Below are 13,983 nucleotides of genomic sequence, written 5' to 3'. Positions count from 1 at the left end.
GGATTATCACTAACACAGGATTCTGCTAAAGCGTCATCCCAATGCTGATCATTTTCTAGCAAATGACGCGCTTGGCAAGCTGCATGATAAGTGGGAAAAACAACATTGTCTACTTTTCTCAAATCTATAAATGAGGTTGGTCCTCGCACAGTATGTAATAATAATCGCAAATAGAAACACTCAGCGTTGTTAGGATGAACGGCGTATACTCTGCCAAGAACATGTTCTTTGAAAATACCTGACTCACCATCTACAGGCCTGCCACGGCGTCTTCGATTAAAGACACCTCGTTGCTTATCGTAGGTATAATACGATGGAACTTCCTCATATAAAAGAGATTTTGCAAAATCATCAGTTTGGCAAAGTCGAAAGAATGCTAATAAAGTTGTTTGTCTAGGGTTCTCTAACCGTTCTGTGACATTTTCGGCGTTGAAATATATACGTTGACCACCTTCAAGATGAACATCCAGATGAGTCACAGGTGGAAATCTTTCATGAATGTTGAAACTTAAGATCCGCCACACAGCTTCTGAAGAACTTATATATCTGCCTGACTGATATCTTGTAACTTCATCATGTTCATTTCTCAAAGCAAATGTAGCTTGGTCACTGCCCTTATTAATGTACTTACAAATATATTTTATTGACTCTACACTATTACACATTTCAACATTTATGTGAGCTTGAAATGCTCTGGACAACACAGGAGAATACGGAACGACCCACCTATTGTCTAAAATAACCTGTTGTCCAGATACTCGCTTTTCAACAGTGAAACCACCAGTATCTCTTGAACGGCGACGATATAATGGGTATCCATCATGTCCTGTTACAGTTTCATCCACTAAGGCTTTTGGATATCTTTTAGTGCAACGACCGTCTTGCATGCAAGGAGAATTTCCGTTAAATACACCACATGGACCATGTATCATATGAGATTTAACAATGTCGTATAACTCAGGATCTGCAATCGGACTTGGAATTTCAGCACTGATTAAACTGTCTACATCATTAGGTCGAACCTTATCTTTTAATCAAACCAGGATATGTGCGTGGGGTAAGCCGCGTTTTTGCCATTCAACACTATACATGTAACATAATACTTCTCCAAAAATGTTATCTTTGGTAAGTAGATCTATCATTGATTTTAATTTTAAATGAAAAACTCTTGCGATGATATCATGACGGTCATGCGGTGCTTGACCCTCAAGAAGCTCCCGAGTGATATCATCCCACTTAGGATTGGTAGTTACATTAATAAATAAGTCGGGACGTCCATATTTTCTCACGTAACAAAAAGCATCTTGAGTACGTTCGTGCATGTAGCGTGGACCACCAGTAAAAGCCTCTTCTTTTATCTCTATACAAACCTATTCCGTCTTACTTGCAAGTGGTAACAGTAAAATTGAAGGCATGAAATCTTTTTATTATAAATAGGTGCGCCTGTACGCGGATCAGTTTGGTATAAAGCAAAATTATAACCATCTTCCCCTCGACAATATATCAAAGGATATTGCAAACTGTCGTAAGCTCTGTGGGTTTCGTAAATACGTTGCAAACGATTGTCTCTAGAACGGATAACGATATCACGCCTATCACATTCCTGGTCGACCAATACCACAGCAACTTCATTCGTGGATGGAGCATTGTAACGCCCAGGGTGCTCCTGCGTTGGACGCCTATCGGCATTTATAACAATTTTATAATTGTTATCATGATCTCCAGGAAGAGCTTCTAATGCCGATTTAAAACTGCATACATACGAATTAACCTGATGCAACATGTTCTGAAGTTGTGAAATGAGTTCAGCATTTAAATTCGGGAAATATTGATTTCTTATATTCGACTGTTCGTCGTAGTCGGATACAAAATATATTTGAAGAAACTTAGGTTGGTCTTCAGGCAAAAGAGCTTTCCTATCAAATGGTAAACTTGACCTTGTATCTTAAAAGTAGGCATGAAAGGACCTTCGGAGATTTGTTGCGCACCAAAGGATGTCATCTGAAATGCACTATTATAAGTGCGAATGTTGTCTAAAAACTGTTTAGATTGCACATGTTCCCCCAAAAGTAGTGATTTCAAAGGTTCCGGTGGGTCTTCGAATGAAGGCAAATTTATTTTGCCTCCAGAACAACAGAAACCAGCCGACTCCTTACTCCACTTTGAAGCATTACAAAAAGAACATACCACGTTCATATCGCCTATTACAGAAGATGATTTGTAATCAATTGTGAGGTTATAAGCAAACCCACTTTTATATTTGTCGGACCATGCCACCGTATTTCTAGGTTGGTCTTCTATGCATACATCTAAGTTATTAAGACTATGTCGAAATCTGTCTGCAGTAAGACGGGCCTCTCGCTGTTCGTCCGTTTCAAGAGACCGAATATTTTCGATTCTTAATCTTTCATTAGACAAACTTATTAATCGTTCTTGTCTCAAAGAATTGTAATGTTCGCGTACCGACTCTAGTCGTTGTTCATGCTCATGTTCATCTTCGAGAGATCTAATAATATTGTGGTGCACCCTATCATTTGTCAAACGGTCTTCATATTGAGTAAAAGTTTCAGATTCTCGAGATAAAATATGACGTTCGCGGTCAGCTGTGAGACGCAATTCCCTCTCAGTGGAGGTTTCTGACTCGCGAGACAATATATGACGTTCGCGGTCAGCTGTGAGACGCAATTCCCTCTCAGTGAAGGTTTCTGACTCGCGAGACAATATATGACGTTCGCGGTCAGCTGTGAGACGCAATTCCCTCTCAGTGAAGGTTTCTGACTCGCGAGATAATGCATGCCGTTCGCGGTCAGCTGTGAGACGCAATTCCCTCTCAGTGAAGGTTTCTGACTCGCGAGATAATGCATGCCGTTCGCGGTCAGCTGTGAGACGTAATTCCCTTTCAGTAAATGTTTCAGACTCGCGAGATAAAGTTTGTCGTTCGCGGTCAGCTGTGAGACGCAATTCTCGCTGTGAAGCAGTTTCAGCTGCTCGGGATAACACATGTTGTTCTCGGTCAATGGTAAGCCTCAGCTCTCGTTGAGAAAAGCTTTGAGACGCCCGTGATGTAGCTCGTCTCTCTCTGTCAGCTGCTAATCGCATCTCTCTCTCTGAAGAGCTTTCATTGGCTCGAGAAGTTGAGGCACTAACTCTCATAGAGTTTAACCGATGTGCTCTTTCCTCTGCCGATTCTTGAGAACGCGCATTTCTCATCCTCTTAGCATCTCTCGAATTTCGAGATAAAGATGGTCTTTTTTTAGGTGGCATTGTGTATTTTCAATCAACAGTAACCAAAGCTACCTTACACTTACGAAACCTATTAATATTATATAATAACTAAATATGGTATATAATTAAACACTACTTACATATATAGTAATAATTATATGATATACTTATATAGTAATAATTATTATTATATGATAATTACGAAAATAAACTATTAATATAATTAAACACTACCACAATAACTAAAATGCGTACCTACTACTACTTCACTTATAAAGAAATAAAATTTTAACTAATAATATGCTTAGACTAAAAGTCGCGCTGAAAAGCACGGTTGGTAAATAACAATTATTGTCTGTCGATAAGGTCGAACACTCTAAACGTCTATTCGCATCAACAGCCAAATATTGTAATTGTATGAAGCTCACGCGCGGACCCGCCGCTTTTTTATACCTCCCGCGGCGTAGCGCGTCGAACGCGGCAACCGATACACAAAAATAATCCTTATGGCATGATTCTGTATTCACGCGCGATGACTTATAGCGTATTTCATGTATAACTTTGGTGTTTCTACACCGATTTACATGATTCTTTTTTTTATTGAATAGGTAATAATGTGAACTTTTGTAATTAGGGATGAGTGAGAGTATTGTAAACGTAAGAGTAGACAAATATAGTCAGAAAGCGCCGAATTGCTAAGCTTCCGGAAGTTTCACGTGTTATTGTGAGTCAACTATGAAAGATAGACATATGCTGTCGAGGAATTTATTTTTATATAATAATTTAAGAACATTTGTGTCGTACATGATTTCTATGTAGCTTTAACCATTAAGGCTGCACACGCGACGGAAGCTTAAAAAATGGAGTAACTTCTCCCGTTTTCCCAATATTTCCCTTCACTGCTCTACTCCTATTGATCGTAGCGTAATGAAAAGTATACTATAACCTGCCCAGGAGTAGGAAGAATAATTGTGCCAAATTTCGTTAAAATCCGTCGAGTGGTTTTTGTTTCTATAACGAATATACAGACAGACAGACAGACAGACAGACAAAAATTTTACTGATTGCATTTTTGGCACCAGTAGCGATCCCTTATCATCCCTTGATAGTTTTTTTTTTAAATAAATTTCATGTACAGAAATGGCCTCTCTACAGATTTATTATAAGTATAGATTTTGACATATGTTTATAAGTTGGACCAGCTGATGATGATACTGGCATGAACACTGTAAGAAATTTTAACCATTCTCTATATTAATGCGCCACCAAGATGTTATCGTGCATTACGTCCCTTGATGCCTATGATTACACTGGACCACTCACCCTTTCAACCAAAACAAAATAATATTAAGTATTGCTGCGATTATATTGTAACTTAATGTGAAGCAACCTTTTTAATAAATTATAAAAAAAATACAATTTGTATTTCATGTGTACTTAGCTTTACTTTATTCCAAACAGAATATTTATTTGGCGAGTCCATAACTAATAATTTGATTACATAAATTATTAAGTTCAATCACATTTGATTCGTATTTATAATTATTTGAAAAGTTTCATGTCAATTATGCTATAATTCTCTTCGTAACAAATTTACTCAAATAAAATTATTATTTAATATAAAATGTATTTACGTGTATCCAATAACCCACATGGTGACGTATGCTCCAAACCTCTTCCTCAAGAGGTCTAGCGGTGGGACATTAACAGACTGATGATAACTGTATGAATTTATTTCTCATGACAAGTTAGTGATAAATTTTATTAATGTACAAGATATTTTAAATATTTCCATTGCTTCAGTAAATCAGCTTTTAACGTACTGTGACGTCATGATGTAAAGTAATATAAATGAAAATTCACATAATATAGGCAGATAGATACCTTTTGTTTTAAAACCTAAGGAGTTTAACAGATGTTAAAATAAGCAGCTAAAAATTTATTCGGCGAAAAACGGCATTAAAAATATTATGAAAAATATATTGCAAACGTAAAATCTTAAAAGCGAATAATTTCGTAAATAGTGGATGCTTTTTTTTACAATTTTACTTAACATATAAAAACATATTAGCATACAAAAGATAATCGATTACGATTACTAAGAAAAAAAGATTTCGACCACGACATCAGTACTATCATCAGACATCATAGGGGCGTATTACTAGGGTGATCGAGCAATGAGGAAACCGCGAATACAGGAACACGTTTATGTAACGTTTAAAGTACTTAACACCCTAATTTAGTATCACACTTGGCAACGAAGCGAATGATAGTTCCTAGGATGGAGTTACTGAACTTCACGAGAGCGAAATTGTAAGTGAGTCGTCTCTGTGCGCCTCCATCGGGTAGGATCCGTCGTAGCACGAATATAGTCGCGTCCTGACGTAATGATAGTGCTGCCGCCTCGTGGGAATCGTGTCGCTCTTCGTTTCGCTATAATATGTGAATTAAAAAAATCAGCCTTCAGATGCCTTATTTTAGCCTATTTGCGCCTCTCTAATACAAGTTGATAGATAGATACATATCTAGCAGAGCTTATAGCCAGAAAGTGATCGTGTTGAACCCAAATCAAGAAAATCAAAAATTGAGTTTTGTTGTACCAGCTTTGAACCCTCAAATTAAATAATCATCAGTAATTTGGGCTGGTATTAAAAAAACATTTTACATTTTACAAACAAACATTGCGAAACATTGCGAATAAAAAAAATCCACAGAACCATGCAACATCTGTTTCAAGATTTCTTAAATGTTATATTTTCATTGCCACGTGTCCATTAATAACGTGGAAACGTTACAATGACCCAGTATAAGCACAAAGACAATTTTCGTGAAGCAGATGTCAGCTATCGTCAAACTATGAGTTACCCTCGTTACAGGGTTAACTGCGAACACTGACCCGGGGTTAGGGTTCCGTGAAATGGGAACAGAAACGACGCTTTATTATAGTTTTACGATCTCGTTAAATTGCTTTCGACTTAGAGATTGTGTTAAGTATAAACTGAAATACCTATAACTTACCATTCCAATGTTCTGTACCAAAAATTTATGATTTCGAATATAAAAAAAACTTTATTCTCTGAATTGTATGACTTTTTCTGCGTTTTAATAATATATTATGAGTTGTTTCCTATCATGGTTTCATCCCATTATCTGTTTAGGGGTTAGGTTTTAGATACTCTGTGTCTATATCTACACTTAAGTTGAGCTATAAAAGCGTACCAAAAAATCACCCACTTTTCCATTTATAATTTTAATTACAATATTCTAATAGGTAATTTATTTTATGAGAAGTCAAATAACAACTAGTTCCTAGTGAAGTGTGGCGGAGTTCTACGTAGCTATTTTGAGTTTACATTTCATTCGCGTTCGACAACGAAGGAAAACATAGTGAGATAACGTACAAATGACTGATGAAATTCTATTTCCATATACTATACATCCAGTAACCTGCAGAAATTTTGCATAAGTTCTGAAACTTTGTTAACAGCAGAGAAACCTAACAATGGTGTATTTTTAGTAGAATGTTGTAGTACATTACGACAGCCTGTGACCAAATTAAATTGACTTGTCTAATAGTCATCATATAGGGATATTATTCACTTAATTATTGCAACTCAATATACGTATAGCCAAATCTCGTATATCTAGAGCTTAGACTAAAAAGACTAGAGAAAAGTTTTGAATGACCTTGAAAGTCGAAGATTTTTTTAATGGAATAGGTTGGCGGACGAGCATATGGGCCACCTGATGGTAAGTGGTCACCATTACCCATAGACTATAACGCTGTAAGAAATATTAAGTATATAACATACTAAGATACTCTATGCCCCTACTACTGATACTGTTTGGCTTTGGAATACTTATTGCATCCACTCGAACACGCGAAACATTGCCAATAAAAAAAATCCACAGAACCATGCAACATCTGTTTCAAGATTTCTTTCTTTAATTGTCTGCGAACGGTCCCTTTTTAAGCGTAAGGGCGTTCCAGAAAGATCGCGTAAAAGACTTTTTGTAACCAAAAGGCTTAACGACACGGGGTATCATTTTAAACTTTATTATCAAAGACATAAGAAATAAGAATTGGACATCATCATCATCATCATCAACAGCCTATTTTTGTCCACTGTTGAACATAGGCCTCTCCCAGTGCACGCCACTGTGGTCTTTCTCCGGCTACTCGCATCCAGCTCCTGCCTGCCGCCTTGCGTATATCGTCACTCCACCGTGCCTGAGGACGTCCTACACTACGTTTGCCGAGACGCGGTCTCCACTCTAGAACACGTTTTCCCCAACGGTTGTCGGTTCTACGACAAATATGACCAGCCCACTGCCACTTCAGCTTACTAATCCGGTGGGCTATGTCGATGACTTTGGTTCTTTGACGGATAACCTCATTTCTGATGCGATCCCTCAAAGAAACGCCGAGCATAGCCCTTTCCATAGCACGCTGAGCGACTTTAAGTTGGTGGACCAGCCTTGTCGTGAGTGTCCACGTTTCGGCTCCGTATGTCATGACGGGTAGGACGCACTGATTGAAGACTTTCGTCTTAAGGCACTGTGGGATCGACGATGTTAGGATTCGACGTAACTTCCCAAACGCTGCCCAATCCAGCTGAATTCTTCTATTCACCTCGTCCTCAAGGTTGTTTCTACCTAATCGCAGAGTCTGCCCGAGGTAGACATATTTTTGAACAACTTCGAGAACGGTACCGTGTATCGTAGTCGGTTCCGGTAGAACATGTTCATTGAACATGACCTTGGTTTTATCCAAGTTCATCCGTAGGCCGATACGCATAGAAGAATCAGCCAGCTCGTTCAGCATTTGTTGTAGGTCCTGCAGCGTTTCTGCCACGATGACGATGTCGTCTGCGAATCTCAAGTGAGAGATGTATTCGCCATTGATGTTAATGCCACGTCCTTTCCAGTTCAGCGTCTTGAACATATCCTCCATTGCATTAGTGAACAATTTGGGGGAAATAACGTCCCCTTGTCTCACTCCTCGATGCAATGGTATGGGATTTGTTTGCTGATTTTGTACTCGGACGGACATGGTGGCAGCTTCGTAGAGACATCTCATCACTTGGATGTATCGCCAATCAACTTGGCAACGCTGCAGGGGCTCCAGAACAGCCCAGATTTCAACCGAGTCAAAGGCCTTCTCATAGTCCACGAATGCAAGACACAGGGGCCGATTATACTCATGGGACTTCTGTATAATCTGCCGCACTGTATGGATGTGGTCTATGGTGCCGTATCCGGTCCGAAACCCGGCCTGCTCCGGGGGTTGGAATTCGTCGAATCTTCGCGCAAGACGGTTCGTGATCACTCTTGAAAACAGCTTATAGACATGGCTCAGTAGGGATATGGGACGATAGTTCTTCAGCAGGGTTTTGTCTCCCTTTTTGAAGAACAGGACGACCACACTCCTACTCCACGCCTCCGGAGTTCTCCCTTCGAAGAGGACAGAGTTAAAAAGCGTCTGAAGTTCCCTAAGTACCGGTTTACCTCCCACTTTTAATAGCTCTGTGGTAACGCCGTCCTCTCCAGGGGCTTTTCCATTTTTAAGCTGTCCAAGAGCAGTCTCGATTTCGCCAATACTGACTTCAGGCAGGTCTTCGGAGAAATGGCGTGTTAATGTAGCTCTAGGATCCTCATTTTCGGGATCAGGTCGAGATGCATGCGATGCGTATAACCGGCCGTAGAAGTCCTCTACTTCCGAAAGTACTGCCGGCTTAGAAGAAACGACTTCTCCACTTGCTGTGGTCAACTTCGTCAGGTGGCTCCTTCCAAGAGATTGTACGAACACTTTAGATCCCCGATTCTGCTCAATAGCTCTTTTTATTGCAAGAGTATTGGAGCACCGGAGGTCGTGTCGTACGCGCCTGCTGATCTCTTGGTTTAATTGCCGTTTCTCTGACGAAGTGACAGGTGGGTTTTCACGTCGTTTCTTCATGAGCCCCAAAGTCTCTTCCGAAAGGTTCGACTTCCTGCCCTTACGCTGCATGCCACAATATCTCGTGCCTTCTTCCCTGAGAATTCGAACTACATTTTCGAGGTTCTGGTTTACGTCCGTTGTGGTTTCCACGGCAGCGAATCGGTTCTCCAGGATTGACTGGAATGTTTCAGATCCCGCAATGGTTTGGAGCAGCTTTGGTCGGAGCGTGGACTTCATCAGACGGGCGCGCTCGGCCTTAAAATTGATATTCAGAGAGCCTCGGAGGAGTCGGTGATCACTACCGGTATTAAACCTGTTAATCACTGAGACGTCTCTGAATATATGCCTCTTGTCCGTCATTATGAAGTCGATCTCGTTTTTCGTCATAGTGTCGGGGCTTTGCCACGTCCACTTCCTTTGCGGCTGCTTCTTGAAGAAGGAGTTCATCAAGAAGAGCCCCTCCCGTTCGAGGAAGTTGACAAGCATTTGCCCCCTATGATTCCTGCTTCCAAGTCCATGGGGTCCTACTACCGATTCGCTGCAGTTCTGTACTCCCACTTTAGCGTTGAAGTCCCCCATGACAACGTTGTAGTGGGTTTTCGTGGTGAAGTGGAGGGCCCTCGATATGTCATCGAATAATTCTTCCACTTCATCGTCCGAGTGTGTCGAGGTCGGTGCGTACGCTTGCACCACCTTGAGGCTGTACCTCTCGGTGAGCTTTATAATGAGGTACGCTACCCTGTTCGACACACTGGAGATTTCCACCACGTTGTCAACTAGGGACTTATTTACCAGAAACCCAACGCCACCTTGGGATTGTTGGTCACCCTCTCGGAAGTACATTAGGTGGCCTGATTCGAGGGTTACGGTGTCCTCTCCCTCTCTACGGACTTCACATAGCCCTAATATGTGCCACCTAATTTTCCCAAGTTCTACCTCAAGTTGCGCTAGATGCGAGTCAAGCCGTAGCGTGCGTCCGTTGTACGTCGCAAGGGTCAGTCGGTTGTGGTGGCCTCCCGTAGCCCAGTGATTCTTAGCACCCCCCGTCCCGCCGTTACCATCGTCGCCACCATGACGAGGAATAGCGGGGCTGCCGGGAACTGGGGGCCGTGGCTTGCGTGTGTGCTGCATGTGGAGGTTGTGCCCATAATCGCCACGCTGGGCAGGCGGGTTGGCGATCGCAGGGCGTAGCTTCTCGCACCGGTGACGCTGCTGCCCGTCACCGGCCTGTGGTATTTAGCTACGCCTATTATATTGATGGTTATACCGCCATCAGTCGGTCGCCAGAGCCTCATTTGCTGGTCGGCAGGATGCACCACGGGCAGGTGAGGTTGGCTTGAGGCACTAAGGTGTAGTTTGCGCCCCCTTACATCCCCATCAAAGAATTGGACATGCAACCTTTATGTTTAAATGGAAGAATCGTTTTTTTGGTGCTAATGTTTATATTTTTTATTATTTCAAAACATCACACTGTATTGGTTTAACACATTATTTAGAGAGTGTTAAATTGTTATTCGAGGTATTGATAACTATTAAGATTTATTATATACGGTATACAAACGGGCAAAAGGTCCACCTGATGTGTAAGGGATTATCTCAGCCCATAAATATTAGCGCTGCAATAAATTTTAACTATTCTTCAGACTGCCAATGCGCCACCAATCTTACGAACTGAGAGATTATGCAACTTTAATTACATTGGCTCAGTCATATTGGAATTGGAATTCAATAACAGTAAGTATTGTTGCCTAACGTTGGAATATATAATGGGTGGTAATTACACTGGCTCACTCATACTGGAACTGGAATACAGTAACACTAAAGATTGCTGGCTAACGTTGGAATGTCTAAGAAGTTTGATTTTACGAGTTGGATTTACCAAGATTGTACAAAATCCTAAAATATATTTAACATTCAAAATTATGATAAAATAGTTTTTTGATTGCTTATTTTATACTTCTATCATTTTCCTTGTTATCATTTAAAATAAGGACTCAAATTAACTTTTATAACTAAGTAGATATAGTTAACTGTTATTGTCTACGTGTTTCTCTGAGATAAACGGAATTGCGAATTAACTGCGAAGTACTGCTCTAATTTTTTACGCCATTCCACGCGGTCACGATTTACAAAGACTATTATTATTATTTTTTTATTTCTCTTTGTATATGTTACCGTGAGATTACAAACTTGTTTAGATTACAATCTATCTCGTGAGATTATAAACTGTCGAAATATTGTAAACCGTGAAATATTTTTACAATTTAACGCATTATGTTTCACTAAATTGTAATCTTGTAGATCTGAATATAAGTTGTTGTTAAATTAAATTAAAAACGAAAAACAAATATGACTTTACATTTTTTAATTATTCTTTTATCAAACTTAAGATGTCAAGAATAACATTTTTTTTTTGGAATACTAGACATTCTGAAAAAACTATGAAAATTTTAATTAAATAAATAATTAATTAATTAACCACTTTGTTTGAAGATTACAGCTGAATTATAATTGTACAATGATGACTCGCTGTTATAAAACAATTTCCATTTTAAATCATTACAAACCGCCGCATCCTTTATTTTCAACGAATAAAATTTCTGCTTTAAAATGAGCGCGTATTATGAGGAAAACAGATGAAATTAGGGATCCGTAACAAAATATGAAATATATCACTACATATGATAAAATAAATTCCCGTCTCGTGTCTGTCTGGACGAGAGAAACCCAACAACAACAAAAACAGCCTGTAAATGTCCCACTGCTGGGCTGAGAAGCTACTGGGCAGATTGTATATGAAATTAGACACATGCAAGTTCCCTCATGTTTTCCATCACCGCCGAGCACGAGACGAATTATAAACACAAATTTAGCACATGAAAGTTCAGTGGTGCTTGCCTGGATTTGAACCCGTAATCGTCGATTATGATGCACGTGTTCTTACCACTAGGTTATCTAGAAACACAAATGTTTACAATATTATACAGATCAATTTTATTCAATCAAGTTTTTTTTTTACTAGAATTACTTAATTATCTTGGCTGTTTTTCCATTGAGTCCATAATTTTCAATCATTTTTTTTTTGTAAATAATCAATATATATAAAACTGTTCCGTTACTGAGTAACTGAGTGACTGACAGACAATGCACAGCCTAAACCACTGGACCTAGAGACTTGAAATTTGGCACATGTATGCCTTAAGTTTCTTAGAGGTGCATTAAGAAGGGATTTTTCAAAATTCCTACGGGATAAGGAATAAATGGGATTTATATTTTCGAACCAAAGTAGCTCTATCTCCGGAACTATAATTATTAGGGGTTTCAAATTTAGCATGCAAGTAGGTTAAAACAACAACTATTTTACTTGGTGGTAGGGCTTTGTACGAGCCCGTCTGGGTAGGTACCACCCACTCATCAGTTATTCTACCGCCAAATAACAGTAGTCAGTATTGTTGTGTTCCGGTTTGAAGGGTGAGTGAGCCAGTGTAACTACAGGCACAAGGGACATAACATCTTAGTTCCCAAGGTTAGTGGCGCAGTGACGATGTAAGGAATAGTTAATATTTCTCACAGCGTCATTGTCTATGGGTGATGGTGACCACTTACCATCAGGTGGCCCATATGCTCGTCCGCCAACCTATACCATAAAAAAAAAAAAAAAAAAACTAAAAACTATTTTTAGGATATTTCAGAATTCCCAAGGGATAGGGAGTAAACGGGACTTGGTATTAAATAATAATCATTTATTTTAGTATATGGAACAGCCGGCGAATTTGTGTATCGGTCTTGGTACATTTTATTCCATTGTTACGAATATAATAATTGCTATTAATTAAAAATGAAGTAACATTTTCAAGTTTTTGCAATGAAATATTTATATGAAAATTTATTTTAATATTTAACATACAATGGATAAATAAATACAAATGGAGAATTGCAATTTTAAACAGACGAGTTTTTATGTTTTATATACATATATATACAATGTACATGTAATATATAAATTATTATAAAGCATATATCTATTAATATCACCTCGTCTAGTGACCAGCTAATATGACTGCTAGTTTCGAGGGCTATAGGATATTGGAATATTCAGCAAATACAGGGCTATAACATTACGATTTAATATGTTGAGTATTGATTCGTTTGCGCCTTGTCTGATTTTTTAAATCTTGTTTCAGGACTTTTTGGCGACAAAGCTCAAGATAAGTCTATCACCACCAAGTCACCAAAAACAATAATAGCCTTATATTCATAACTTGTTTTAACTTCAACTGGTAAATCATTTGTGTCATCATTAAGTTGGGTATAGTCAGTACGCTTTGAATAAGGCCGAGATCCTATAAATTTATATCAAAACGCTGCGTCAACTCCTGTCTCATGACAGCAATAAAGATAATTACAGTAAAAGTAAAGTAACTGTAAATATGCCACAGAAGGACTAAAACCTCCTTTCCGTTTAAGGAGAAGATAAGCTAGTCTCTAAGCTGTTCCAATATGGCTTAGTTTACACATATAACATACATATTTTAATTTAGGTAGGTTTCCTTGCATTGTTCTCTATCACAACCAAGGTCGATTTAACGCAAATAAAAATTCAGTCTTACTGGCCTGGTGGTTTAGTGTTTGAACCCGCAATCCATGAATTCGTAAGAATAATTTAATTTGAAAAATGAACTGTAAGAGCTCATGGTTAACGAAGAACTTAAAACAAAATTTAAACACGGATTCAGGACTTCTGGCTCAAATCAATAGCACTCCACCCTGGATGAGGGTGTAGAAGTTACTGATTGCATTTCATTAGTTTAATATGAATG

Source organism: Vanessa cardui, chromosome 17 (genome assembly GCF_905220365.1).
Source record: "Vanessa cardui chromosome 17, ilVanCard2.1, whole genome shotgun sequence".
Lineage (NCBI taxonomy): Eukaryota > Metazoa > Arthropoda > Insecta > Lepidoptera > Nymphalidae > Vanessa > Vanessa cardui.
Note: the sequence above shows the minus strand (reverse complement) of the source record.